Raw genomic sequence first — 19,080 nt, forward strand, 5'->3', positions numbered from 1 at the left:
CTGGAGGGCATCGTTTGCTGTCTTGTCCCATTCTACCCATTTGTCCAGGCGGAAGAATGATGAGTGGTCTGGGTGAAGGCTCTCTACTGTGAGGAAGCTTTTCCTTGATTCACACAGTAAGATAAATAGATAATGGAAACATGATGTATATATAAATAAGGAGCGGTTTCACAACCTGATCCGCGCTTTATATGTCCCGTCCTTCATGTTAAATGTTGCTGTTGACCAGGGACCCTTGTAAAGCGCTTTGAGCACGTTTAGTGAATATTGCGCTATATAAAGCTCAATTTCTTTAAATATATGAATCATTTCAACATTTTACAATAGTTAAAATTATCACTATAAATTGAAAATTGAAAAGATTGGAAAACAGATAATTTATAAATTAATATTCATATTATTCAGCTACCCAATCACTGCTGGGTGGACAGAGGGGTCAGGATAATATTTTCTAGGGATCCATCTCGGTCCTTTTGCGTGTGAATCAAATGCTCTAATAAATGAGTTATCAGGACCCCTTGTAAAAATAATAATGCATTCTTCAAATTTGAAGTGTAATATTTTCATTTTATTTAAATATATTCTAAAAATTGCTATGCATGCTTTCTCTATAAAATTATCTTTAAAATATAATTCATCTACAATTAAAACAATCCGGATAATGTTACACCCAAATAAAGAAGAAGACAAAATAGAATTAGCGACCAACTGCTTATGGTGATGAAGCATTTTATCCTGGAATTTGTAGGGTAAAAAGATGGTAATATTAATTTGCTTCAAACCATTGGATAAGATGCTGGATTATCGAGTCTACTATTAATTTGCCTATTTGAAAGATTGTATAGGGCATTAGCATTAGCATTGCAAAACGGTGCGGTTGTAATATTTACAATATTATAATAATGGTGGTGATAATGATGATGATGATGATGATGATAATAATAATAATAATATTAATGATGATGATGATAATAATAACAATAATAATGATTAATAATAATAATAATAATAATAATAATAATAATAATAATAATAATAATTAATAATAATAATATAATAATAATAATAATAATAATAATAAATAATAATAATAAATAATAATATAATAAATAATAATAATAATAATAAATAATAATAATAATAAATAATAAATAATAATAATAATAATAATATAATATAATAATAATAATATAATAATAATAATAATAATAATAATAATAATAATAATAATAATAATAATAATAATAATAATAATAATAATAATAATAATAATAATAATATAATGATAATATAAATAATAATAATAATAATAATAATAATAATTATCTATAATCCCGTTTAAATGAAGCTCTTGGCTCAAGTACTTGTTGCTAATAATGTACAGAGGACTTACAAGTATCCAGTAGCAATGAAAAGACCAAATACGCCAGTGCAATGTGAAGATATGTCCAGATCATAAATGATAAGCCATCAACGCCAACATACTAACGCAATTGACCACATCGGTAACACGCCCAATATCGTACGCCATTTTATGGGCAAAAAATTCCATGGGGTAAAGAAACGCCACTACAAGTATTCCTCCTTCATAAAGGAAATAAAAACAAATAAAATTAAAAACAAATCAAATCAAAAATAACCAAAGTATATGAAAAATTTAAATACCCTTTTACATCCACCCTTCATTAAATCTCATACTTTTTCTATTTTCAAAACACCCCAGCCCCCTTGAACGCTTCTATTCTCTTTAATATGACTGTTGTTCTTTAAGAGATCTATAAATGTGATCCATCGTCTCAAAATAGTAGGGGAAGGTTGGGCAAGTTGAGCACTTTTTCAGACTTGTATAAAAAAACAGATGTATTTAAAACATCTTCATACAATATAATCATATATTTGCCATTCCTTTACAATATCAATCATTTGGCTTTTAAAACTGGAGTTTAAAAAAAGTAGCAATGACTATGAAAAATGTTTTTTTTTCTTTTTGAGAAAATTTTTTATCTAATATCAAAGCCCTATCTCCACTGAGTAAAAATGTTTTTGAATTTTGAAAATCCATTCATAGATAAACAAGTTATGCAGTTTCAAAGGTGTCATTTATTTGGATGACCCGCAAAGAGGAAAAAAACCGCAAAAATATGGGACGCTTTTTCGGAATTTTTTTTCGACCTTTGGTGTATCTTGCGTAATAAGTGGATTAAAAGATTGAAACTTGAAGAGCAAATTAGGATGCTGTTTTGTAAAATACGGGAAAAGTGCTCGTCATATTCATATGAAATTTTACAACCAAAAAGAAGAAATGTTCATGTATTACCTTGTCAGCGACAAAACCTCCACGCCCGGTAGTTTTAGAAATATTTTACTCCAAAGAGTAAAAATCTATTTTTAACGGTCTTCTGGTAATCGCACGAGTTTTGTCGCTTGACATAATCTAAAATGACCTTTTTTCTAACTGTGTGCCAACTTTCACTCATATTCATTGATAAACAGCGTCGTAATTAATTTTTTAAAATAGCATATACGAAACGGCTTCGTCCCATATTTTGACGCGAATTCGGGCACTTCGTGAGCGAAAAAGAGGCCCAAAGATTTGTGCGGGATAGTCATTGCTAAAAAAAGATTCTACAACGAACTCAGACTGTTGTTTAGCCAAAACTAAAATATTGTTGGAATATTTAAAACAGAAAACTTTGAAACTCAATTTTCACAGTGGATTAATTAATGTCCAATATACTGAGGTTGCATGGAAAGGTCATTTGGTTTCGTATCCATCGTCCTTGTCGTTGATCAAATCAACACGTGCAATAAAGTTGAGTACACGTGACATTCCACCCTTGTTTCACAACAAGAAAATCTTCTTCCATAACTTCACATAAGTTCCGTTATATTGTTGAATGTCTTTATGATCATCAGAAGCGTAATCGTCAGCATCCAACTCAGAATCTGATATGAGGTTTGGTTTCCGTGCACGGTATGTCATTTCAATAATTATTCTCCTTGTTGCCGATTTTCACTGCGAGTAAATGATGTTTGCCTTCGTGAAAATTACTGTCTCTTGTTGTGATTGTGTGGATTGTTGCTCTTCTTCTTGTGTGCCCTCTTCGTGTCTTAGGCGTAGTCGGGGTAGATACTGGCAGTATATGAATTTCTCATGGTGATACATAATCAGAATTAGATTGACTAGAGTTAGGTGGTGTGGCCCACATGTTGATTTTCTGGACGAGTGATTGATGTTGCTTCAGGGGATCGAATTGTAAGGGAATGTATGCCGGAAAATGCCAAACACCAATCATGCAGTTCTCGACAACTTCAAACCCTATAACGACATCTAAACAATTTTGTTGGATTTTGTTGATGAACCGATCCAGTGTCATTCAGTCGGAGCAAAGCAGTAGCTACGATTTCAATAAAATCTTTTGTAGCTACTGCTTTGCTTCCGTTGTTTTCAAGAACTTGTTTTTCAGCACGCCTAAGTACGTTTCGCATTTCTGAATAGAGAAAAACGATGACTGATTGATATCCCATGGCATGATACATAATAATTTCTGGCTTAAAAATCGAGGCATCTTCTCATTACACATTTGTTAATGTTGAATGAAGTGCTACGACAAATGATACATTTTGACAAAATGTACAACTACAATCTTCATGGCGTTAATTTTTCAGGTGTTCCACTTACCCCAAATCAAAATCATCCACTTACTCCAACCCTGACCTATGCCAAAATAAGTTTCATTTCAGAAAATAAATATTATTATAAGTACTTACTATTATATTTGATTTCATGCACAAATTATTGGTTATTGATTATTTAAAAGGCATTTATATCAGTCTAAGATAAATCAGGAAAGAAGAATAACAAACTTACTTGACGAAGATTGTGATTTCACTTTGAGGTTTATAAAAGTGACTTTTTCGCTTTTCTTGAAAACAGAAAAAGGAGATGCAATGATACTATAAATAGAACAAGGCATCATGTCTGTAACCAATCTCAAAATAGAAGTAGCTCAATGAATAACCAAACTCTAAATTTGAGAGGTGGTGATCAACCAGGTGCTCAACTAACTCCACCTTTCCTTATTATGTCGGAATGTAGCGGACACCAAATAGTGAATTTAGAATCAAAACGGTAATATATTATACTAACTACGAGTTGTTTTCAATATAAGAAATTGTATTGATTCTCCATTATAACGAATAGACATTGACCCTAAGTTTGATATCTGTGGCTGCAAAGCCAATTCTTAGCACCTCCTAGATCATCCAGGCATAATACCATTTTGAGACGATAGATCACAAATAGATTAAAAAGAAAGAATTTTTTCAAAGCAAAGTTCCCTTTATTCTCGAATCTCAAGAAAAGGCTGAGATCACTCAAGCGTTGCCACAGTGCAGCGCTCCAAAGTGATAAATAGGGGCGAAGGTTGTTTCGTTTTTGGTTGTTTTTTCTTGTTTGTTTGTTTTTTAATGAAAAAATAATGAGATGCCAAATGCCAAAGCAGAATTTGAACCAAAGTTGGTAGCGTAATGCTTTATCTACCCAGCTACTTCGCCCACTATTTCTCAAAGACTACAAATTACTTGAGATAATTGCATGCTTTAAATTATAATTCTATCAATTTTCTTGCTCATTGGGCCCAAAATCAAATTTTGAGAATTATATTATTATATTATATGTTTTGAAACAACAACAAAAAACAAAGAAAATAAATAAAAACAAGTAAAATAACGAGTTGATAACTCGTTAGTGGTGAACGGTTCAAAAGAGGAGAATTTATTAGAAGAAGAAGCACTTCATATTGTGACCCATGGTAATGATAAAACGGAACAGGTAAGACGAGACACAATGTCTGTAAGGCGCTATTAGCGTCTATAATAATGTAAGGGATACCGGCTTTACCACTTTACTCTTTGAATTTTATACGAGTTGCTACTTGTAACATCCCCGAGTCTATGACGGCATCCAATAATGTTTTATACAGGTCGATTAATGCTTTAACAACATTGATGCCATCTAGATTCACGTGAGTAGTGGCAGTGTGATTTCAGCGAGATGCGTGAAATTTAATCAATTCTAAACGACCTTACCTACACCAACACCAATAAAGAATCTGAAAGCAGCAAACATTTCCCAAGATGTAGAGAAGGCTGCTCCAAAATTCAACAAGGAGTGGAATAAGGCATATCCGTATAAGACTCTCCTCCGACCAAAAATGGCGGCGAGTTGGCCGGCTAAAAAAGCGCCAACGAGAACTCCAGCCATCTGTATGGACGTGACAGTTGCTTTTATCCACTTCCGATCGCACACAAGATCCCACTGTGGAATTTCAATTTTATGGATATGTTAACTTTTAAAGAGCATGTGAAAAGATAATAAGATAAGTTCGATTTACAATAATAAAGATATTTTAATTAAAGATTCTATGTCTTCTGTAGTTTTAAGATGTAATCATTATTTTTAAAATTAATATTCCCCATTTATTTCTGTTCTGATTAATTTTATTACGCTTCAATTATGTCTCAAGTTTGATAACTTTTGAACAAGTTTTGGGTAATTTTAATGGATTGATATTTGAAGTAGAAGATGTCTGGTCAAATAAAGAAAATAGAAATGATGTGCTTGTCATAACAAACAGTCATACATTATGTTAGAGAATAAAGACTATAGGTACCTCTGTTATAATAGTTCTGGCATGACTATCAAAATAATGCGACTGACAATCCTCATCCCGGTGGCCTGTATAATTGTTATTGATAGAGCATTGCCTCAACGTATCGTTGGTGTAGTAGCTTGAGTTGTCCATTTGATCTCCTAGAACACAGTACCAAGGAGGAATGAAACCTGCATAGGTCATCTAAAACGTATAGAAATAAGTAAATTCTCTTGTCTGCTGAGGAAACACTCTTTCTACTCTATATCATCTTGGCTAAAAGAAATTATTTCAAAATTCAATATTTGTAACTAAATATATTCAATATTTAATAATACTTGAGCTTGAGTTTTTTATATAGCGCAATATCCACTAAATGTGCTCAAAGCGCTTTACAAAGGGTCCCTGATCAACAGCAACACGTAAAAAGTAGAACGACACATGACGCCTATAAGGCGATATTAGAATTTTTTCTGACAGAGACAAAGCTGTTAACGGCCAGGTACTCATTTTACGCCTGAGTACGGTGAGAGAATGTGAGAAATGAGCCTTTTCCAAGGTATCAACTATGCACCGAGCGAGGCTCGAACCCGGGATCTTCTGATCCGAAAGCGAGTGTTATACCACAAGACCACATAGCCGCACGGTTAAGATACTCAGGTTATAATACTCAGTTAAGACGAAAGAAATATGATTAAAAGTCCCAAACATGATACAACCTAGTCTCAAATTTAGGACTTTTTTATAGTTGGGGATCTTCTTAATCGATCGTCCACGTTTGTTTTCAGGGGTTTCACGTCAATTGTGACACTTTTAAGTCATTTCAACGCTAGTAAAAAAAGGGGGCGATGACGAGGGAAAGGTACTAGATCTGAAGTTAAAGCACGAAAGAAAAAGTAAGATAAAGCGGTTGGGTTCAAGTAGGAAACAGAAAATTCTACGAGCTATCTAACAATGTGTCTATTTTGACACAACTTTAAAGTCTCATCAAGGCACAAATAAGAGGATCGTGGAATGAATGCTTACAAATACTCGTAAAATAGTATTTAAAAGAGAATTTTTTTAATGTCACCTCTCAAAAGCGGGAACTATATATTTGATTGCTTCCCTCTCAACTAAGGAATTCACTGCCAGAAACAGGTACAGACGAGCAATCTCAATCCTGAACAAAGAGAGAGAGAGAGATAGAGAGAGAGAGAGAGAGAGAGAGAGAGAGAGAGAGAGAGAGAGAGAGAGAGAGAGAGAGAGAGAAAGAAAGAGAGAGAGAGAGTGAGAGAGAGAGAGAGAGAGCAACACGAAAAGGGAGAAAAAATAGAGGCAGGATAGAAGAAACAACAAACGTGGCCTCTTCGCCCACCATGAGCGATTGACATTTGGAGTAAACGGATTTTTTTCTTCTTTTTGTTTGCAGGCTAGATTAGCCTGCATTGCTACTACTGTCGCCATGGGCTTTGAGAGTATTTTAACTCTCTCGAGTTCACCCTCATGGAAAATCTTAATCTCCTGTACCTGGCATAGGAAAACCGTTAATCTGCATTATTAGCTTTAAAAAAGTTAGCAAAATGTGACACAACGCGTCAATTTGGTATTATATCGAAATAAACAAGATTCCGAAAAGAAAGTGGAGCAGGCACTTGTGTTGATAATAACAAGAAATGAAGTGAGTAGAAAAGTGATAATAGAGAATAAAAACTTCGCGACGATGGAGGTCCGAACCCGCGACTTTACTGGTACGACAACTCCGCCTTGCCAGGAGAGGGTAGCTCTACAGTCGAAGCCGTCCGCCGCTCAAAAAAGAAATGGTATCAAGCATCGTGTCTTGCTTGAACCGCTCTCCCGAATGAAAAGAAAACAAAGGTGCTGTGTATAAAGAAGACATCTTGCAGGAATAGTATGAAAATTAAAATAATTGATTTTGCAGGTTGCCAAAATTTCTATTTATAATTCCTATGTTTGCAATCTGCGTGCATTTTTTGATAATAATATGTCCATGAATAATCATATCACCAAAGTTATCCAGAGTTGTCGCTACCATCTTAAAAACATTCGTCGTATTGGGTGTTTAATTGAAACTGAAATCGCTAAAGCGCTTGTGGCTATATAAAGCTAATTGTTACCTATGTGTATTTATTTGAAGATATAATATATTTAAAATGACTTAACATATTTGATTATTTTTAACTTTAGTATTTTAGCAATATCCTCTAAATGTGCTCAAAACGCTTCACAAGGGGAACCTGGCCAAAAGCAACACTTAACATGCAGGACGAGACATGACGCCTGTGAAGTGAGTATATATTACAATTTTTTTTCCAACAGAGATAACGCTGTTAATGGTCATGTACTCATTTTACACTTGAGCACGGAGAGAGAATGTTAGTAACGAGCCTTTTCCAAGGACTATATTATGCGCCGCTCAGAGTGGGACTCAAACACAGGACCTTCCGATCCAAAGGCGAGTGTCATACTACAAGACCACACAGCCGCATAATTCCTTACTAGATCTTATATATGAATGAAAACTATGACTTACCTGAAGCATGCTCCATCCAGTTGCTATTTTGTGTGAGTAAATACTCATGGTCAAAAAAAATTGGTACTTTCCAAACCCACCGCACTCAGTTATCAAATCCTCCATTCTTATCTTGGCTGGATTTCTATTATTTGAAACGGAAAACAAAATGATAATATTGAGAGAATGCTTTCTTTATAGTTTCAGTTTTTTAAAGCGTGTTGACAAGTATACATGAATTGTCCCAGAAGTCTTCGTCCTGACCATGACAAAAATTGAGACAAAAGCTAGCTCTATTCATATCAATCATTTTTCTCTCTTTACCGAGAGAATACAATGGAAATTTTCTAATCAATTTTTCTGGACGCCCCACACGTCTTTAACCGGTGGTTTGCCATCTGTCTGGGAAACTTTAATAGTCACTCCTGCGAGTGGGGCTACCGAGACTGCAACAAGGCAGGTAGACAACTCCGTACATGGATAGATTTTAACGACCTGCACCTAGTGTATGGTCCTACAGCCAAGGGTACCTTCAGGGGAAACCCGCCATAAGGAGTATACTCCTGACCTTACCTTCGTGACGAAGGGAGAGAACGGGGAACCGTTGCCGGTTATGGGACAGTCCTTGATGACTTCTCGCAAAGCCAACACAGGCCATGGAAACTGAGAAATGGAGTCCCTCGGAGGTCTGTTCTGGCACCAATATTGTTAATTGTCTGCATAAGCGACAATCCGAACACTTCTTCCCTGAGGCTGGGATACGCGGACACTGAGCATTCGTTACTCAAAGTAAGGTGTGGATGCGTCTCGAGAGCGTGCTCAATGAGGATGCTACCATATTCAAATCCTTCTTTGACAAGTCGCATTGAAGATGAATATATGAAATGGAAGTCGGTTTGGACGAATTCAATCCCTCGACGGGGAGGTGACATCGACTCCGCGAAACTGGGAGAGAAGTTGCTAGGCTTCTCATCCATCAAGGGGAGACACTGGGTGTCGACTTCGGTCGAGAACCTGCCTCACGGTATCCACATTTCGTTAATGGGGATTTGCCACCTGTCCAACATGTTCCCGTTGTGGTCAAGAGCCTGAAACCGCAGTGTAGTAGAACGAAGTAGTTGAACGTTACGTTGTGACGAAGTTTAGGCCGGCTTCGCGACCGTACATGATTGCAGGGATATGTTTGAGACCTGGATGAATTATAACAAATATGTAGTGTGACACTATTAGAAGCTGCTGCTTTTAACCAGGAAAAATCGTACTTCAAATATCGATCGTTTTAAATTAGCCTCATCTTGGAAAAAAACGACTCTGGTTAAAGGAATGTCAGGTGGCGAAGCACTATGAACAGGCTGTCTCAATACTATGAACCATTTATATTTACACATTCCTTTTGCCAAACACTGGCAAAACATCTTATTATCATTTTGGTAAATTGGGATATCATCACTATGAACCATTTATATTTTCAAATTCTTTTTGCCAAACACTGGCAAAATATCATCACGATATTTTGACATATCAAGAATAAAGTCATTTTGTCTGTCTTTATATATCCATAAGCCGCACAGATTACAAATACCTTCATTGGTAAAGCTGACTACGCATTTGTTTTCTTAATTAGAGACGGAATTTCAATTATGTTTCAACATGGAAAAAAAAGAAGAAAATAACGTTGATTCAACAGTGGTAATTTTTATTCTATTAGGCAAAGATAGTTCATAGACAAAAATTATTAGTTAAGGCTGAAATTGTGGTTCACCATTAAATAATGTGCTGTGCATTAAGGGCTAAAACTAAAATACAAATATACGTAAAATGAGAACCATTGGTTATGTTATTGGTTTCGCTCCGAATGTGAGCCACATTGAAATGAATTTATATTTCGGACAGACCATGTCGTCTGTAGGGCACCCTTTTTGGGGCAGCTCTCTTAAAGTATCCATCACTGACGAATAGGTTAATGTTTCGTGAAAAGCGACAATGCAGTAGTAGTAGTAGTAGTAGTAGTAGTAGTAGTAGTAGTAGTAGTAGTAGTAGTAGTAGTAGTAGTAGTAGTAGTAGTAGTAGTAGTAGTAGTAGTAGTAGTAGTAGTAGTAGTAGTAGTAGTAGTAGCCATGTGGGTTCGAGAGGAAATAGCAACCCGATGCTGTATTAGAGACCTATCGGCAACGTACGATACGGTCTGGTGCGAAGGATTAATGCTCAAACTTGCAAAGATCATAACGTACAAAAAGACCTTGAAGTTGTTCTCTTCAATCTTAGGGTAAAGACAATTCCACGTCACGTCTAGAGAGCGTACTCACCAGACACATAATCTATTTCGACAAGTGGTATCTGAAGATGAACACTTCCAAAACCGAGCCACTACGTTTCACCTATGCAGTGGCTGGCACACCCGTAAACTGAACGTCCTCGTCGGGGACCAGCTTCTCCCATATGAGCCGAATTCAAAATACTTGGGGGTGACGCTGGATCACAGCCTTACCTATCGAATGCATCTCAAATGAGTTGCCTGGAAGATAGAGAAACGCAACAGTCTTCTGAGGAAGCTGGCGGGACCAACTTGAGGTGCCAACCAAGCGCTCCTGAGGACGTCCGTCTTGACACTATTCTATTCCACCGCCGAGTATTGTGTGGGGTAGAAGCAGGAACGTTGAAAAGATAGATGTTAAACTTCGCAAGTCCATGCACATAGTGCCGGGAACGCTGGCAACAGCGCCAAGAGAATAGGGCCCGATAATGGCAGCAACCCCCCCCCCCCTCCCCATTTCCGGCTGGAGAATATTACAAACAACATGCTTAACAAGAACAAAGAGAAAAGGAATAGGGATACCCTTCTCAAGCGCATGTTAGGGGAGCTCCAGTTTCGATCCAAAATTTGTTTCAGCAACCCTTCGGTCTAGAACATGCTCAACAGCACGCTCATTGCATTAGTGGGGCCTTGCCAACATATACCCTTTGTGGTAAAGAGCCCGAAACCGCAGCGCATCTAGTTGAACGATGCGTTGTGACGAAGCTTCCGGGCAGGATTGCGACGGTGCATGATTGCGGTATGGAATTTGCAGATTGGGTCGATCGTCATAACATAGTAGTGTGAGCACCATTAGAAGCTGCAGCTATGATATCATATAGTACGCATAGAGAAGACAAAATCTATCTGACTGAGCAGAGCTTCCTAGAACAATGCGTAACTAAAAACCTCCAAGAAGACAACTGACCAAGGGGACCAGTGAACGACTCACGTCCCTGACAATCAATTCCTGCAATATCATAGTCAAAAAATGTAACATGAACGAGCCTGTATCCCCAGACGTGACAAAGTAACCTATATTAATCCTGGGTTGGCACCTGTACGACATAAATCATATTCGTTTGCATTTATGCAAGATTATATTCTTTTCTCTCAGACGTTATTTCCTGAAAAACAAATCTTAACATATTAATGAATAGTTATTTAATTCTGTTTCTCATCCTAGCAATAGCCATGCTTCATACAATATATATTAAACAGTTCATTGTTGTTTGATATTACTTAAAATTATCCTTAAGTTCCTGGAATATTTAACTCACACAAAATAGATACACTAAATAGATATCCAACGGCAGTCGGTGAGATGACTGAATGGTTACATGAAAAAAAGATTGTACACCCATTTCTCCAAATTATACTCCTAGACAAACACTATTTCTTTTAATGAGTTGGCAGCCCTGATAGGCCCGTAAATCAAATTCCAAATAAAAAAGCATTCAAACATTGAACAAATAAACGTTCGCATAGCAACTATCAAATGGGTAAAGCAAGGGACAGCTTACCAGCTCTGTGGTCGAGTACAAAAATACACATATAAACAACATTCTACTTTGTATGCTATATAATCCATCAAAATAAACTGAACTAAACAAACACCATAAAAATGCCGCAATAATAACTAAACTATCATTTCCCTGAGCTCGTTGGGTAACACTAAAAACTCTAGTCTCCGATGCGAGAGAGGCCAAAAGCGCGTGTGATCAGCTTTCTGCATTGAAAAATTCCAAGTGATTAGTAGCTGGAAGTTCATCACTCATTATGAATTCACAATTCGACCAACTGTGTTGTAGAATGAGCATGTCTTGTGAGGACATATTTTTTTCAGTATCATACTACTACTCTGGCATTCCTTCTTTTACCTTCTCCAACACATCCCAAATATCATGTCTGTCTTCTCGTCACGACAGCAGCTTCCGTCTTATTGAGATCCCAGATTATAACGAGAGAAAACTTATTCGATAATAGTTTTATTTCAAGTTTCTCTTTTCACACCAGCGTATTCTTATATGCTCATTGAATTGATGACAAAAACAAGATCATGATTGTCTGTTATGGTTTTATTTTTTGCACGATAATTTGTTTTTTCTTCCTCTTTTTCAAAATTGCATGGTTTGCGACACAATCTTTTTTTTTCTTTTGCAAACTTCATTTTAACTGTACAAGAATACAACAAAATTGACTCAAAGTAAATGAGCCGAGAAAAAAGTAAGGATGAATCTCAAAAAGCGCTAAACATAACATAGTGTATAAATAAATATATTATGAATAAATAATAAAATCATCAAGATAATATATAAACAGATTAGCAGATATATAAAATAAACACAAGGACCTCCCTAGAGATAATTTAATAATACTATCATTACAAACTAAGCGTTATCAGGGTTCTTCTTCGTGTATCAACAAACTGTATAGATTCATAGAAGTTGGACAAATGGCATTGTTTTCCTACCGCCAAGACTAGCCGGCCAGACAAAGCAATGATGATGATGATGATGATGATGATGATGATGATGATGATGATGATGATGATGATGATGATGATGATGATGAAACAACAATAAAAATAAATAAAAATGATGATAAAAAATAATAATAATAATAAATAAAATAATAATAATAATATAAGATGATGATGAAATAATAATAAAATAATAATAATAATAATAAGATATAATAATAATAACAATAATAATAATAATAATAATAATAATAATAATAATAATAATAATAATAATAATAACAATGGAAAAACTATTTTAAAATCACTCTCACCTTCTTATTTCAAAGCAATCACAAACGAAATTCAATCTTCAGGTTAGAAAAAATCATAATTCTCATTGGATTTTATCTAATCTTGGAAAGTAATTCCTTAGTCTACATAACTAAATTTAAATTATCTTTCGGATGGAATTGACATACATACGTGTATCCACTACACATCATCTGAATATTCAATCTATCTATCTAGGATTGCTTTAACAAGACAGTGTAATTGACGGAGTTGGACACAAAGATTGTGACCCAAATACTACGAGCTCGGATCACAAAAAAAGTTTGATCCATCTCAAGCGTTAAAAGTTTTAACCGCTAATGTCATCCCGTAAAATTATTACAGTATTCAACGAAAACTCGGATACAACAAAATCCTGTTGTTGGCCCCGGTGACTGCGTTGTAAACAGGTTGCATTGCAACACAACTGAGAGGTTTGGGCCCCAGTCACTTTGGTTTTGTTGTTCTGTTCCCGGAAACTGGGTAATATTACGTTCAGTTTATGTATTATCGAATCCCGCATTTACTTGGTTAAATTTCACAAACTCCCTTGCAAACACATACGAATACACACAAATAAACAAACACACACACACCCCCTCCCCCCCCACACACACACACTGAAAACACGCACATTGAAGACACGTACACTCACGTTACATTACACAACGTATGATAACGTGTTTAATTTACAATTTAATTAAATTGTATTCATGACTCAACAAGAGACAATGTCTATTGTATCTACGCTCCAATTTCTTTTCTTCTTTAAATGCCTCCCCCCCCTCTCTCTCTCTCTCTCTCTCTCTCATATTATATATATATATATATATATATATATATATATATATATATATATATATATATTATATATATATATATCTATAATCTATCTATACAATTTAATTATTTAATTTGTATTCATGAGGCAGCATGACACGAAGGCACTGTATCTACGTTCCAATTTTTTTTCATTCAAATGCCCCTATCCCCCCCCCCCCCCCCTTTCTCTCTCTCTCTCTCTCTCTCTCTCTCTCTCCTCTCTCTCTCTCTCTTCTCTCTCTCTCTCTCTTCACTCTTTATCATCTATCCATCTATTATCTCATCTCTCCTCTTCTCTCATCTCTCTCTCTCTCTCTCTCTCTAAAATATATATATATATATATATATATATATATATATATATATATATAATATAACACACAAACACATATAAATGCACACACATCAACTCATACACACACACATACACACACACACACACACGCGCGCAAACATACTCTTTTTCTCAACCACCTCTCTTTATAATGTATTGGATCTCTATTAATCAAAAAAAAAAAATAGGAAACATTTAAACAAAATTCAAACAGCAAAGAAAAGCAAACAACACAAAAAATCGACCTAAACTTTGATGGCTTGTGGTCACATTACCTACCTACTGAAAACTTACCTATTCAATATTTATTGTTAAGATAGTATAACATTAACGTTTAGCTATTTTCAGGTCTGATGACTCTAATTGTTATGGGCTCGTTGTAACAATAAAAATAGTCTCAATCCAACGTAAAATAATGAAAACTGAAAACTCGGTATTCAAATATCGATATATTAAAATGACCCTCATCTTGGCAAAAACTCTCAAACCTGGGACATCGTGAATATCTCAGTTTTTAGACTTTTTGCCAAAATGATGGTCATATTAATCGATCGATATTTGAAGGATGAGTTTTCACACCAAAATTGTAAAAAAGTGTTTTTCTTTTTCTTTCTCAAAGGACCGCGCTAAAAGAAAGTGAGTTGTTTATTTAGCGCAATATCTACAAGATTCTCTCTTTACACTTGTAGATAAACCAATAGCAGCTCAGATCATATAGAACAAAAACATTACACCTTTTAGGTGATATTACAACTTTTCTCAGAGACAACCTGCGAGGAAGCTATTTATTTTACACCGGTGTGAGGCAAGATGATACGAGTAAACAGCTTTTACCACGGATTAAACTTTGCCCTAACCAAAACGGAATTCCAATCAGGGACAGGTAAAAGATCCGAGTGTCATTCCCCAAGATCACGAGGTCTAAAAAGAATGCAAATAAGTAGCGATTTCATGTTTAAAGGTGTTAAGTTTTATTGTAATCTTTAAGCAAAAAATGTCGGTTCAACCTTCAACACACACCCCCCCCCCCCCTACTCCCTCCTCCTCCCTTCCTCCTCTCTTTTTGTTTTCCTCAAGTCTCATCAATAGCGTGCATAATTGCATAGAATGACTACGCCATAACTTATAAGCAAATAGACGGATTCCCACCCGCCCCCTTTTCACAGTGCGGCTATGTGGTCTAGTAGTATGACACTCGCTCTAGGATCGGAAGGTCCTGGGTTCGAGCCTCGCGTTCGGCGCATAGTTGAGTCCTTGGAAAAGGATCTTTACTAACAATCTCTCACCGTAATCCGGTGTAAAATGAGTACCTGGCCGTAAACAGCGTTGTCTTTGTCCGAAAAATTGTAATATCGCCTAATAGGCGTCATGTCCCGTACTACATGTTAAATGTTGCAGTTGACCAGGGACCATTGTAAAGCGCTTTGAGCACATTTAGTGGATATTGCGCTATATAAAGCTCAATTTTATTTATTTTTTTACAACCTGGTACCTTTCGAGGTCCCAGGTTTGATAAAATAAGAAAAAAAATGAACCTTATTTATCCACTTCTGGAAATTTAAATTGGGTATAGACTAATGAATTTCTGAAAATAACTAAGCAAATAAATAATATAAAGGAAATACTATGACATAGAAGAAAAAAGCTTATCAAAACTAAACACATTTTTTAAAGAAGTAAAAAGAAAAAAAATCTTCTCTCTCTCTCTCTCTCTCTCTTATATATATTATATATATATATATATATATATATATATATATTATTATTAATATATCTTTCTCTCTCTATCTCTCACACACACACACACAAACACACACACACACATACATACACACACGAACAAACCTTCCTCTTCTCCTGTATCAGCATAATTTCGTACATATTTTTTTTCTCTCTATAATTACGTGTAATGTTATATTCATACCCATCGACACTGTCCTTGATCACAATCTTAATGCCACTTCGAGAAAGTCTCCTTGAGGTAGAAAGGACAAAGGAATTTTTAAAACGATCTTGGACTTTAAACTTATCACCCTGCCTGATCTACCTGACGTTCCATATTCTAAAAATAGAGGATGTTGCTTACCTTTCAAGATGTACAAAACTTTTTTGATAGTTTAAGAGTTTTTGCCAAGATTATGGTAATTTAAATCGATTGATATTTGAAGGACGAGTTTCCTGGCCAAAATTTTAAATACATGTCTGTCCAGAGTATGGCAGTTAACGTTGCGCCTACCATAGCGCAACATAGCATGGCTCGAAATGGGGACATAACGACTAATGTCTGCAACTGAACCACGAGCCGCACAGTAAAATATGGTGTTAGAAGTTGTACCGTGGACAACGTACAGAATTATCCATATTAATGCAATAGATTATCAACAGTGTAGTGTAAGTAAAAATGATTTTACATCCCGTTATTTATCATGGCGTGTATAGTCGATTAACCAGATCAGTAATAGTACGTTGACTTTGTGGTGTGACAAAATTGAAATAAGAGGGAGGGGCTGCTGCAAGACCAGATGTCACAATATCAGGAATGTTTTCCATGCTGTCAAATCAAAGCTAGGACCTTAATAATGACACAATAAAAACGAGGGAATAGTCTAAAAGAACTACGTTTCTGAACTGTAAAATATTCTTCTTCTTCAAGTTTCTACCAGGCTTCGGCGGCTTCATGGGTTATAGCTCTGTCTCTCGCTGATTCTGTCAATTCACCAGGTGACTTCCCTGAGAAGTCCTTCAGTTGTGTCAGCAACGTTCTTCATCGTCTTCCCCTAGACCGTTTACCATGGATTTTGCCCCTCACCGCTACAAACTCGTTATATCCCTTTGGCACGACGCGTACGAAGAAACTCGGTTGTTTCTCCATTATAACGCTGAACAACATTGTTTCCTTATAAGTTTGTTTCAAGTCATCTTGGTTTGTTTAATGGTAGTATTCTTCGAAAGCACCACATTTTGAATGCATCAACGTTTATTCTCAGTTCTTTGCCCACGGTCCCTCTCCCATACCTAAACAACAAACACTGACCACACATAATATTTATAAAATAAATACCAAAGAGGTATGCCAGAACCCTATTCGTAGATTTTTCAAGTGCATTTAACACAATCCAGCCTCACCTACTAACCCTAAACTACTTTCTATGGAGGTGAGTCCCTCGATTGCACTCTGAGTACTAGAATTCTTGACAGACTGACTACAATTCGTTTCCCTTACGGATGATGAGAACAACAAAATTGAATCCTCTACTCTTATCACTTACACTGGAGCACCCCAAGGAACTATTCTTGCTCCAACATTTTTCATTATATACACAAATGACTGCATAAGCGGTTCAAGTAATGTTAATATTTTAAAGTATGCCGACGATACCACCATTCAGGCCTTGGTAAGAACCGTGATGATGTATTGAATTATTAAAGCGATTTTGAAAGATTTGTTGAATAGTGTGATAATAACTATCTAGAACTTAATTTTTAAAAACATAAGGAATGATATTTGATTTTAGGAAAGATGGTAGCATACATGAAAATATAATTATTAAAAACGAAAATGTAGAGAGGGTAGAGAGTATAAATACCTCGGTATAATTGTCAATGAAAGATTAGACTGAACAACTCATTCATGCAAAGTACTTAATAAGAGGAAGACAAGATTATTCATGATGAGGAGACTGCTCTCCATAAATTTTGACAAAGCAATTTTATCTTTGTTTTATAAATATTGCATGGTAAGTCTACTTTTGTTTCTGTGTAGTTGCTTGGGGTGGAAATTGTAAAAAAAAACTGAAATAATAAAAATTTTAAAAAAATAATAAAACATGCTGATCGAATTTTAGGAAATGATGGATGAGACAATTTTGAAGATTTTCACAAAGATATTGCTAATGTTAAGATTAACAAAATTCAAAGAGACCCTCTGTACAACGAAATAAAAATAAGCCACAGGAGTACCAGACTAATACACATGAAAACCAAAAGACAAAGATATTTTCATTCATTTTAACATCAGCAATACGAAGCTTTAGGATGATTTTTATTACATGAAATTTGAAAGACACTACATTTGCTCTGAAATTTATTTATTTTTGCATTTTTACATGGTGTTATATCTACATTATCTATTGTTTATTTATGCATTCAAATGCCATGCTTTATTATTACTTTGTATCAACCTGTATTGGCTAAGTGCAATGCTTCCCAATCTTTTTTCAAAATATTACAAATCCATTATTACAACTCTATTCTACTTTCCTGTCCGATTTAATAGCATTGCTTGTAACTGATGTATATTTTATGAATATTTTATTACATTTGATGTTTATTTTGTTTTTAATTAGCTTCGTATTTTCAACAATTAGTTCATGACAATGTATAAATCTGTGCCAATAGAATTATGAATGATGTTTAACATTATGATAATTTCCATTCAGGATCAATAAAGTACATCTTATCTTATCTTATCTAAACATTTTAAAAAACCTCTTAAACTTGACACTTCAAGAGGCCTCATGTTTATGAATATTTGGCAACTTGGAGGACACCTTAACTGGCCAATATTTTAAGTCAAACATTGTCATGCCAGAATGAAAAAGATGTTTTGCGTTTAAGTTGGTGAAACATTTATTTCCCCAAACATTTGTATCGATGTATTTTCCGAAAGCT

The 19,080-nt window shown here is 35.3% G+C and overlaps 1 protein-coding gene across 1 annotated transcript in view; it reads right to left on the reverse strand.

Moving 5' to 3' along the window:
* Positions 1-19,080, reverse strand: part of LOC144974839 (solute carrier family 22 member 4-like) — a 50,134-nt gene that overhangs the window by 10,646 nt on the left and 20,408 nt on the right. The gene's annotated exons all lie outside the window — the stretch shown is intronic.

The sequence above is a fragment of the Berghia stephanieae genome, chromosome 6, assembly GCF_034508935.2.
Source record: "Berghia stephanieae isolate SIO BIC M18660-M18661 chromosome 6, UCSD_Bste_1.3, whole genome shotgun sequence".
NCBI classification, from domain to species: domain Eukaryota; kingdom Metazoa; phylum Mollusca; class Gastropoda; order Nudibranchia; family Aeolidiidae; genus Berghia; species Berghia stephanieae.